The sequence below is a fragment of the Geotrypetes seraphini genome, chromosome 17, assembly GCF_902459505.1.
Source record: "Geotrypetes seraphini chromosome 17, aGeoSer1.1, whole genome shotgun sequence".
Lineage (NCBI taxonomy): Eukaryota > Metazoa > Chordata > Amphibia > Gymnophiona > Dermophiidae > Geotrypetes > Geotrypetes seraphini.
Window position 1 is genome coordinate 10,670,234 of NC_047100.1, and position 12,754 is coordinate 10,682,987.

The window sequence follows — 12,754 nt, forward strand, 5'->3', positions numbered from 1 at the left end:
ACTCATAATCACCAACCCATCCTAGCAGCCACAGCTTCTTTCAAGTACCTGCCACTCCCACCCCACTAGCTTCAGCCTTCCTTTCAGTTATCCATGTGTAGAGACCCCCAAGATTCTGCTTTAGGTAGATGACAGAGACCTATAGTGGCTCTACTAAAGTATTGTATTGTGACCTGTTTATACTCCTTACGTTTTGCAGAATGAAGGAGGACTCTGCTGATCATTGAGGTAATGGTAGGAGTAGGATTACCATATGGTTCCAGAAAAAGGAGGACAGATTGAGCCATCTGTGTTTTACTTCCATTGTGTTCAATGGAAGTATTCTTCTTCTGAATCCGCGGTTTCGGTTATTCGTGATTTTTTTTTTTGGGGGGGGCCAAGTTTAATTTGGGGGACTATTTTTAAGCCTTACCTAGTGGTCTAGCGGGCTTTCGGGGCAGGAGCAATCTTCCTACGCTCCTGCCCCGTGCAAATCACTTATAGGAAATGGCTGCCATGAGCTCCCGTAGACTCTCGAGACTGCAACGGGAACTGCCCGCAGCCATTTCCTATGAGTGATCTGCATGGGGCAGGAGCGTAGGAAGATCGGTCCTGCCCTGAAAGCCCGCTAGACCACCAGGTAAGGCCGGGATGGTTTGTTTGAGTGAGAGTTTGTATTTAAAGCATGGGGGAAAGACGGGAGGGAGGCAGGGGTGGGTCAGAGCCGGCCGAGAAGTTAGTCACGGTTTTTCACACTTTGCGGTCCAGCTCTGCACCTAACCCCCGTGGATATGGAAGGAGAAGTGTAAAACCAAGATGTCTCAGTTTAGAACATAAGAACATAAGAATTGCCACTGGGACAGACCGAAGGTCCATCAAGCCCAACAGTGGCCCAATCCAGGTTCTAAGTACCTAGCTAAGATCCCAACTAGTAAAACATATTTTATGCTGCTTATCCTAGGAATAAGGAGTGGATTTCTCCAAGCAATTTCAAGAGGACTGTGAAAAATTGCAAGAGGGCCTAGTGAGATTGGGAGACTGGGTATCAAAATGGCAGATGACCTTTAATATGAGCATGTGCAAAGTGATGCATGTGGAAAAGAGGAACCTGACCTATAGCTTTGTGGCAGGGTTCCATGTTAGGAGTCACCACACAGGAAAAGAATCTAGGTGCAGTGGTGTTGTAAAGGGGGGAGGGGCTGACCGCTCTGGATGCTGTCCGATACCTCTCTGCCCACCCCTCCATGCTATGCCCTCCCTTCCCTGTCCCCCCCCTTAAAATTTTTGCCAGTAAGATCAACTACTTTAGCCTGTTGCTCCTGTAGGCTTGGCTCACTTTGAAATCACTTCTGGGTTACAGGGCCAGGAAGTGATGTCAGAGGAAATGCCAGTGTGAGCAGCTACTCATGCTGGGGAAGATTTAGATGTATGGGGGTGGGAAGGGACAGTGCAAGTGCAGCATAGAGGGAGCAGGGGGCTGGTGGGGAAGTCAGAGAGGAGGTGCCACTGTCCTGGGTGCCTCCCACCCTTGCTATGCCATTGTCTACCATGTTTCCCCCAAAATAAGCCCTAGTTAAGATCAACCCCCAAAGCCCCCCTCCGAATAGATCCCAGCACTTCCTAACTCCATCCCTAACACTAGTGATGCCCGATTCGCCGAACAATTGGACTCATCGATTCAGCAACCCCCACCCTGATGAGACCTGACATACCTCTGCTCCGAGGCCTCCCAGAGCCTCAATCTGTCCTCCTTTTTCTGGAGTCATATAGAGGAGGCGTCTCTTGTAGGAAATTTGGAACTGGTATAATTTCCCAGTTCAAAAGTGTGTTGCCTGTCTTTGAATAGCTCAGCCATTGTACCACAGGAAGCATAAAAGTCTTAAATGGAGGTTTAGAGAGTTAGGGGGCCTATTTACACAATCTAAACAGCTTGCATATTTTAGACAGGTACTTATTATGTACCTGGGGAATGAAGTGTTAAGTGTCTTGCCCAGAGTCACACAGAGCTGCAGTGGGAACTGAATACACATCCTCAGGGTGCTGAGGCAGCTGCTGCTACTGCTACTATGAATTATTTCTAGAGCGCTACCAGACGCACGAAGCACTGTACAGAGTCACAAAGAAGACAGTCCCTGCCCGAAAGAGCTTACAATCTAAATAGACAAGAGAGACAAACAGGACGTCTTGGATTCAGTTACGGAGAACGGTTAATCTGCTGGCTGGGTTGCAGGGCAGAGTGGAGTATACTAGGACAATCCAGCCATTATGACATCAGTGATGAGGCTGGCTCTTATTGGTGGAATGAGGCATTATGACATCACAATCTCAGCTCTGCTTCCCAAAGACTGATACTCTTCACACTACTACTACTAATTATTTTTATTGAGCTACCAGACGCACGCAGCGCTGCACAGAGTCACAAAGAATATGAAAACAGTCCCTGCTCGAAAGAGCTTACAATCGAAACAGGCGAGACGGACAAACAGGATGTCATGGATACAGTTAAGGGGAACGGTTAAACAGCAGGCTGGGTTGGAGGGCAGAGGAGTAAGGTTAAGGATTGAAAGCTATATCAGAAAGGTGGGTTTTCAGTCTGCTTTTAAACAAGGAAAGGGAAGGGGCTTGACGGAGGAACTCGGGTAATTTATTCCAGGCATAGGGGGCAGCTAGATGAAAGGAACGAAGTCTGGAATTGGCAGTGGAGGAGAAGGATAAAGCTAAGAGCAGCTTATCTGAGGAACGGAGTTCTCCGGGAGGTGTATAAGGAGAGAGAAGCGAGGAGAGATATTGAGGGGCTCTAACCACCAGGTCACTCTTCCACTTTATATCTCTTGAAAGATGCTTAAGAATTAGGGCCCTTATTGAGCCATTTACTAAGAACTAGCATATGCTAATGCAATTATTACATATTATCTGCCGATGGACCCATTTTATATTACTGGGCCCTGTGATAAATAACACTTAAGCTAACCATTAGGAAATAACCCCTACAATGTTTATGTTTAAGATTCTTGATATACCACCTTTACACAGTACAACCAAAGCTATTTACATATTATATTATTTCTATCTCTAGTGGACTCACGATCTAAGTTATGTAGTATGTGGTATAGGGTTCTCAACTCAGTCCTTGGGACACCAGTCAGGCTTTTAGGATATCCATAATGAATATGTATGAGCAAGATCTGCATACCAAGAAGCCAGTGCATTCATATCTATCTATGGGATTTTCAGTGTTATGTCAAGTTCAGGATCGCTCCCTGATGTAATTTTGTGAAACATGGCCCCAAGTCAGCATTGGTCCGGGACTACACTTTTGAAGATAAGTGATACTTATATGTTTTTGAACACGATTCAAGCCAGTTTATGGGCTAGATTCACTAAGCAAACCGATCGTGTACCAATCGGTTTGCGACCCCTTTGCAACCCGATTTCCCTCCGACCCGATTCACTAACCTCTGTCCCGATCATCCTCCGATACGCGCATGCAAATGAGGGGGAACGGCACTGAAATGATGGCAGGCAGCGATTCACAAACCAAAACCCTGCCACACCGACTGGGCTGGACGATCACAAACAAGAGACTGCTGGGGACCAGTTGTTCACAGCTTTCCGACTGCCATCTCCTGCTCTGCCTGCTGCCTTTCCAGCTCTCTGCCGTGATTTTCTCCTGCTGCCCTGCTCTGCCCCCCCCCCCGAATCTTCTCTCCTGCTCCTTGCCCTGGCTTTCCCCCGCAGTGCTAATACGGTGCGTACGCTAAAAACGCTAGCGCACCTTTGTAAAGGAGCCCTTAGGATCAAGGTCTTCTGCATGCCTCTTTACTCTCAAAATGATGATGTTTTGTTTTTTTAAAGTTTAATACATTTTATTATATAATACTTATAGATACAATCAAGTTATAACAGATTTACATAGGAACCAACAATCGTCCTATGCAATAACAGTTATATAATACATCAGATAACAGTTATATAATACATCAGATAACAGTTATATAATACATCAGGAAAAAAAGTATTAATTAACACAATTAAAACAAAGCACAAATAAAGGTAGCTAACTAGCATCTACCAATAGCTAATAACAATAATCAATGTATAATAACAATAATCAACAGCATGGATGTGCATTAATAAATTTCAACAAAATAAATTGCTACAAATTGAGCAAAATCAAAATGAATGAATCAAATAAATGCTGGTCCAGTGTGAACATTTAGGGCTCTTTTTACTAAGCTGTGATAGCGTTTTTAGCACGCACAGAATTGCGCCACGCGCTAAACCCGCGCTACGCAGCTAGAATTAATGCCAGCCCAATGCTGGCGTTAGCATCTAGTGCCTGCGGCAATTTAGCACGCGCTAAGTGCTCCTTTTGTGAAGGTGCACTAGCGTTTCTACCGCACGCACCGGATTAGCGCGCGCTCTATTGCATGCTAGCTGAAAACCTACCACCTGCTCAAGAGGAGGCGGTAGCGGCTAGCGTGCGGGGCATTGTAGCGTGCACTATGCCGCGCGTTACGGCCCTAACGCGCCTTCGTAAAAGGCGCCCTAAGGGCCCGCTAAAACCGCTATCGCAGCTTAGCAAAAGGAGCTTTTAAAGGACTTTTGGAAACAAGTTTGGGAGTCCATTTGTTTGTTCGTTAACATTCAAGAACAACGAGTCATAAATGTTATTCTGTTGGGCAGAATAGGTCTAAAGGCCCCAATCACAGATGAGCTGGCTAAATTATTGCAAATTTTACTACATTTAGCAATAAAAACAATTCTTAGCCATTGGAAAGATTTTACAAGGATAGAATATATTTAACGTGACCATTTATTGATTTTTTTTCGTCAAAAAAGGGGACATCTATTAATTGTCGGTCCCGCCCAATCCTGGCTGGCCCGGAACGTCCTCTCCGACGTCAGAATTGACGTCGGAAAAAAAGACGTCTTGTCGGCGATTAGCAGCGGCAGCGGCAGCGGGGAGGTAAGACAGCAGCGACAGCGGACCGGGGGAAAGGAAGGAGGGAGGTGGTTGTTTATTTTTTGGCGTGGCAGGGAGGGACAGGAAGCGATCGCCTCCCCCACTTGTCCCCCGCGCGCAGCTTCGGGACGCTGTCCCTGAAAATGGGACGTTTCGGCGTCCCGAAGCTATGCGTGGGAACGACGTGACAGGGGGGGCTGAAAACGTGACGGTCCCGTTCAAAACGGTCACCTTAAGTATATTACTTGGTGGAATTCTGTACGTCTCATGGCTAAATTCGAAAGGGCTTTTGCTGAACAAAGAGGTAGTTTGGACATGGAAACCTCTCATGAAATGATTATGTTTAAAAATACAATGCACTATTCCTTTTTCCAAGGACTTTACTGCTGTTCAGTAAAGGAGGGTGGGAACCCTAGAAAATTGTTCGCTTCCTGCATAATGGTTTCTCCACCCATGGCAAGCTTTAAACAATGCTCAAATTAAGTGCAACACTCTTAATTATCCTTGTGACCCTGGGCAAGTCACTTAATCCTCCAATGCCCTGAGTACAAAACAAGTGCCTGTATAATGTCTAGGTAAACCGCTTTGAATGCGTAACCACAAAAAGGCAGAATACAAGTCCCATTTTATTTGTATGCCAAATAATGTGACAAAAATCGTGATTCTTTTGGCCAAATGTTACGTTCAAAAGATAAGTGTAACGGATGTTGAGTGGCTGTAGTTTCTGTCAGATCTGCCTCTTGAAAAGCTAGATACATTCGGACAGTGCGGTTCCTCTTTGTTTTTAGGTGTCAAGGGGTTAAAACTTCAGTTTCAATCAATAGTTAAATCAAGATGCCGACTTCTGTCTCTCTTTCCATTTACACCTCTTTGCAATAAGGAAACCTGAGTGGTGGGGGGGAAAAGATAGCAGATTGTTCTAAGTATGCTTGAGGATCACATCGCTCTTCTCTTGGGTATACAGTAGCATCTGTAACCATGCCATTCCCTCAGCAACGCTGGCACTGGCACTGCTTCCTTTTCCTGCTCCTGTTCATGTCTTAGCATTGTTGAACTGTGCTCTAGAGAGAATCTTTGACTCTGTGTAAGCAGACCTGTGGTTGGTTGAGACGGAGGGTCACTGCTGATGCAGATACATAATAAGAACATAAGAATAGCCTTACTGGGTCAGACCAATGGTCCATCTTCACCCAGTAGCCCGTCTTCACGGAGGCCAATCCACGTCACAAGTACCTGGCAAAACCCCCAATAGTAGCAGCATTCCATGCTACCGTCCCATGTCTGTCTCAACAGTTTCAAGTACAGGCAGTCCCCGAGTTGCAGACGGCCGACTTAAGTATGACTCGTACTTAAGAACGCAGCTGCGGTTTCATTTGATTTCACTGAGCAGTATTTCCAGCGGCCTGGACTCCTACACTTCTGTAGCAGATTCAGGAATGATGCACGGCCGCATTAAGAACAGTGTGTGGTTGTGCATGCTGTACCTTTGAGGGAACACTGGTAGGGACGGTTGGCCCTTTTGACAGCTGGGAGCAGAGGTAGGCAGCAAGAACCTTCAAATCTACAAGTTCTAAGTTATATTCAAATCCGACTTAAGAACAGCTTTAAAAACGTAACTTGTTCTTAACCCGGGGATTGCCTGTATACCACTATGTAACATGATTTGTATTCCTGGGCAGTGAGTGTAATTTCCTAATTGCTTGTGCCTAAAAAGTATAGAAAAAGTATAGAAGCTGATATTAGCACGTTAGCTGGTTAGTGTGGCCATCATAACTTATGCCATGACCTTTTGTTGCGCTGGGGTGAAATTACGGAATTCGCTGGTAGGGCAGCTAAGAAAATGTGCTGTCAGAAAAAAACTTCTCAAAACGCAATGTTTTTATTAATGCTTTTTTATAGGGTCTGATTGGTTCTGATTGAGGATTAGCTATGAACTTCAATTTTGACGACTTGTCTCCCTTCCGTACTATTTCTAGGTATTATGTATGTGGATAGACTAGGAACTAGATGGTATAGAGATTTTAAAAATAATATAAATAATAAAATAATGCGGGAACCCATAGGGCCAGAGTCTAGAAACAGCGTCCGACGCGGTAAGCGCCTAGGAAAGCAGCACCTACCGCATGTCAACTGAGGTTAGACGCTGTTTGCAGAAACATACCTATAGCGCCAAAATCATCGTACCCCCTCTTTTACTAAGGTGCGCCATGCTTTTTCACGCGCGGTACATATTAGCGCGCGCTAAACACTAACACGTGCATGTTATCCTATGGACGCGTTAACGGTTAGTGCATGCGTTGATTTAGCAAGCGCTAAAATGCTTAGCGCACCTTTGTAAAAGAGAGCCTTAGGCACTGGAACATTAAGGCAGGGGTTTTTTTGGGCCTACAATAATGGCGTCTAAGGCAGGCATCTGCTGGTGCGTTAACTCAACCCTCGCCCAAACTCCACACCATATCTGCTCCTAAACACATATATCCCCCTCTTCTACAAAGCTCTATGGGCTTCGGGGCCGTTACCGCGCGGCTTTGTAGAAGAGGGGGTTAGTTGCTGGTTAGCACCGGAGAAAATGCCGACCTCAAGGCGGTAGGTGCCTATTGGCTACCTAATTTAATTAAAAAAAATAATTAATTGGCTTTAAAAAGCAACAATTTAAGCCAGTTAAAAGTTAGCCACCTAGATCAGGTAGGTGCCCCCATTAAAGTACCTAAATTTAGTCATCATTTATAGAATCAAGGACTTGCCCCCGTCTTCTATCAAACTGCGCTAGCAGTTTCTAGCACGGGGAGCCGCGCTGAATGGTTCGCGCTGCTCCCGACGCTCATAGGAACTCGATGGAGCGTCGGGAGCAGCGCGGCTTTCTGCGCTAGAAATGGCTAGCGCAGTGTAATAGAGGGGGGAGGGTAGTGTTTCCTAAATAGAAGGCGATAAGTGCTCTCGTGGTAACTTTTTTTTATAACGGCCACATGCTAATTCTAATCCTAGCACATAAACGGAAAACCACGCTTTCTAACAGCTGCGCTAGAAATGGGCTTAGCTCATGGGAAAAGCCTATGTAAGGGTGCGCTAAGTCCATTTCTTACGAGGGGCCGCTGAAAAGCTCTCATTCCAACCAACAACGTGGGGGGCAGTCTCCATTGATGGCTATACACTTAATCCAGCGATTTTCTGTTTTAGTTCTGTATTTTTCCGATGGAACCAAAAAAAGTGGAAAATCACTGGACCGAGTGTACCGTACAGCCCTCGATGGAGACTGCCCCAACTTTGTTGGTTGGAATGAGAACTTTTCAGCGGCCCCTCGCCGTGAAGCTTAGCATAATGGCTCCTTAATGAATTGTTTGCAAAGGGCTCTGATAAATATTTCGAATGGCGGCAAATAAAATATTGTCAAAAATATAAGTGAAGACTATGAAAAGGGGAGTGGTGCTGGATTGGTGAGTGAAGGAATGTCTGGGGAATAAGACTGAGGTTGTTATTAATTCTCTAGTTATTGTTATCTGTGACTACAATCCAATGCCTGGATTGTGATTAAAGTTGCAGATGACAAGTTGTCAAAATGTATAAAGATTTTTTAAAAATGAAAAAAAACTTATCTGCAATCTCTTCTACTGTTCCCAGCAACCAGGAAACGATATATCATACACAGTACATCTCTATGAAGAGAATGATTCCCACAACAAAGGGCTTTATACATCATTGGGGGTTTGTTTGTTTATTCAATTTTCTATACCGTTTTTCCAGGGGAGTTCAGAATGGTTTACATGAATCTATTCCCAAAGGGCTCACAATCTATCTAATGGTGCGGCCCGATTCAGGAAAAAAATTTTGATTCGATTCGATTCAGCCTATTGAATTGGTTTTTCGATTCGATTTTCCTGCCCAATTGGGTGTTGCTGTTTTTTTCCAAACATCCTGGTGGGTTTATTTTATAGCCTCTTCACCCCTTTTATAGCTTCTTCACCCCCTTTGCCTTCTCCTAACCACACTGGCGCTGTAGTGTAAACAAAATAAACAAACAAAAAAGACTTTTCCTCTCTCTGTCAAATCCTAGCTCACGTTTGCGGTCTAACACCAGCTCCGTCAGGATACACGTTTCAAATCTGACATATTGTTATCACAAAACAGAAAATGAAATTAGTTTTTCTACCTTTTGTTGTCTGATCATTATTCAAATCTTGTTGGTCCCAGGCTCTGGTTGTCTTCTGATAACTTGCTTGCCAGGGTCTCCTTCTTCTTTCTCCGTGCTAACCATCCATCTGCCATCCCTGTCCTCCCCTTCCATTTCCCTTCCCTCCCAAGGAGGACTGGCATCTTTCCTTTTTTTTGTCTCCCTCCACAGATCCACCTTTTCTTAACTACCCTTTCATCCAGCATCTATCCCCCCTTCCCCACCACCCCAGGGTCCATCATCTCTCCCTTTCTGTAACTTAAATCCCTAAATCCCATGGTCCATCATCTCTCTTCCTCTCCTCTATTTTCAGACCCATTATTTCTTCCCCCCCAAAGTCCGGCATATGCACATCTCTTTGAACCCCCCCTTCCCTCCCTCCATGTACTGAAGGCCTGTCCCCCCCCCCTTGAAGGCCTGCATCCCCCCGAAGGCCTGCCTGCTTGTCCCCTCCCTTGAAGGTCTGTCCCCCCCTGAAGGCCTGCACCGCCCCATGAAGACCTGTCCCCCCCTTGAAGGCCTGTCCCCCCCTTGAAGGCCTGCATCCCACCCTTGAAGGCCTGCCTGCATCCCACCCCCAAAGGCCTGCCTGTCCCCCTTGAAGGCCTGTCCCCCCTGAAGGCCTGCCCGCCCCACCCCGAGGGACAATTCACCCCCCCCCCCCCCGGCCTCCCCGCACCGGCGTTTACCTTAACGAAGCAGCCTACAGCAAGATCGCGATGCCAGCGATCTTAAGTTTGCACTGCTTCGGAGCTGTTTCCTCCGCCGCGGTCCCGCCCCTCCTCTGACGTTATTCATTTAATTTGGTAGGTGCCACATCAAGGCACCTACCAGCAAGTAGGCATAGTTAAGTCAGATTTGGGGGGGGGGAGTTTGTGTTTGGATTGCCAATAATATGCTAGCTCTGTTCCAAAATAAATACAGTGGTACCTTGGAATCCGAACGCCCCAGAACTGGAACAACTTGGAATCCAAATTTTTTTTAAATTAAATTTTGCCCCAGAATCCGAACGCTGCTTTGGAATCCGAACGTACGGGAACTGCAAGCATTGCTCAGCTCAAAGCTTCCCCTCTGACGCAGCTTCCTGTTTCCGCCTGGGAGGGAAGCTTTGAGCTGAGCATCGCTTGCAGTTGCCGATCTTGCTGCCTATGCCAGCGGGGGGCTCGATTTTGCTGTCTATGCCGGTGGGGGGCCCGATCTTGCTGCCTCTGCCAGGGGGACCCGATCTTTCTGTCTCTGTTAAATTTATTGGAAAATCTGAGTTTGTGGGACCAAGGAATGGATTAATCCAGTTTCTATTATTTTCAATGGGAAAAATGGTCTTGGAACTCGAAGGTTTTGGAGCTCGAACGGGGTTCTGGAACGGATTAAATTCAGATTCCAAGGTACCACTGTATTGGATAGATGTGCAGGTTTTAGAGGAATGCATGTACAACAAAGAGTTTGGAGAGTTAATGAGAATCAGGTCTTGAAACTCTGGCATGTTTTTTCTGCTGTATTTGTTGTCACGATGAGTTGCTGACATAGTCAAAATACAAAATCACCATATCCAACATTTTATGTAAGATGATGAACTTCGTTCTAAGTCATCAATTCATGTTCTTCTCAAAATCTCATGAGTTAGTAGAAAGCTAATCTGCATTTATGCTGAACGATGTTTATATACACACTAATATTTGTTTACCGAAGCTGCTGTTATCTTCTTTTTGATGATTTGTACAGCATGACAGCTGGAGGACTCCAAACAATAATTGTAGAGCAAGAAAATGAGAGGTAATCAACATGTATTTTGAAATTGGGAAGCCTAGAGGTATACAAAACTCTAAGCAACTGATAGTGTGCAATTTGTGTAACTAGGTGTTGACTATGCACGTGCCGTCATTATAAAACAAAATTAGAAAAAATATCAACAATCTTTCTTCTATTATTTTGTAATGTTTCCCAATTGAGACAACAAACACAAGCATTTCAGTCCACGCTAAAGTGTGTTATTGTATGCTATTTTCAAGAGTATGAACACTAGGTTCCTACCTGGATAAATCCCAGATTTTCAGTGGCATTTACCTGGAGAGTGCCACTGACGATCCAGTCAGACTGCCTTGGTACTATCTGGGAGTGTTGGGATGGTCCAAGAAGGAGTCAGAGAAGAACTAGATATTAAGGGGTTCTTTTACTAAACTGTAACATTCAGGTTCTAGGAATATTAGACTAGTATAGAGAGCCTTAGGATTATATTGTGTGCTTTATTTTGTGTTTAATTCTTAACATGTAATGAAATGTAATAAGAATATGTCATAAACAGTTCTCCTGTTGTCCTAATTAGAATAATTAACTATAAATTAAGACCAAAAGTAAAGAAATGAACTAGAAGTGGGTGAGAATGAAGACTATGCCTGATCCTGCTATGCCTGCCAGAGTCTATCTCTAGCAGAAGGTTCAAGTTTAAAAACCGTAAAACTATAAAAAGTTCAAGTTTAAAAACCGTAAAACTATAAAAGGCTTTTATACTATGGAAACTAGCTAAGTAAAGTTTGCTCTTTTAAGATCTAAACTGTCTAAATTACAGTTTACAATTTAGTTTTTATCCCCAAAATGATCAAAGCTCAAAGCAAAATAATGTATACTTACCCAGAGAAATGCCCTCTTTTCCTCTCTCCCCTCAGAGAGAAAAATGTCTTCTTCCCTCCTCTCCTCTCAGACACCAGGGACGTGATGTCTGAGGGGAGCAGAGGATGATATGAGCAGGAGGTGGAAGATGCTGCTCACACCGGCAAACTTTTTAAGAGTTATGCAGGGGTGTTCGAGCGGTGGGGAAGAGTAAAGGGTACACAGCACAGCAATGCTGGGCACCAGTGCCCCGGGTGCCTCCCTTCCTCATTACACCACTGGTTGCACCCTGTGTAAATAACTAAAATACCACCGTAGTGGGCATCTACTTTACAACTTAAAGTACACACCCCTTCAATTACCTCAATTGCTGAAAGATGTAACGAAAATACACCAGCATAGAGAGAGAGGAAAGAGAATTGGACTAAAGTCATCTGTCAAGACATTTTCCCACAATTACCTTTGCTGAGAGGCTCCAAAGTTTTACATACTAGCCTAAAAATCACAGCACATTACAGTATACAGAAGAATGTTGGTCTCTAAGATTCATGATCTTTAATCTCTTGGTGCTTTATTATGCTAAATTTTCTGTTCCTAATGTTTCAGAGTATTTGACAGTTTACATTGTTACCTCGAAAGGCCAGTTATCACAATTAATCCACCCTTCAAGGTTTTTCCTCAGGATAATTATTGTTTCAGTGATTCATCTTGCAGTCCCTGCCCTTCCTTATTCGCACAAAATATCCTACTCCCTGTTATATTTCTAGGTCAGGCTCGTGCCACACATGTGATTTCCTCCTGGCAAGATGACAAGAATAGAAGCCAAGGGTCAAATGCCCCATGTTGCCCTGTCCCTGCAGAGAGCAGGTCACTGCTAATATAGGATGTTATTAGATAAATGAAGGCTATAGGGAATGTTGTGGGCTTCTCCTGCAGGTAAGAACCCACTTCTGTGTTGATGTGGGAGAAAAGCTGGTCACCCAGGGCTACTGATTCTTGGTGCTTCTGTCTTAAGTGGAAAACCGTTATCATGA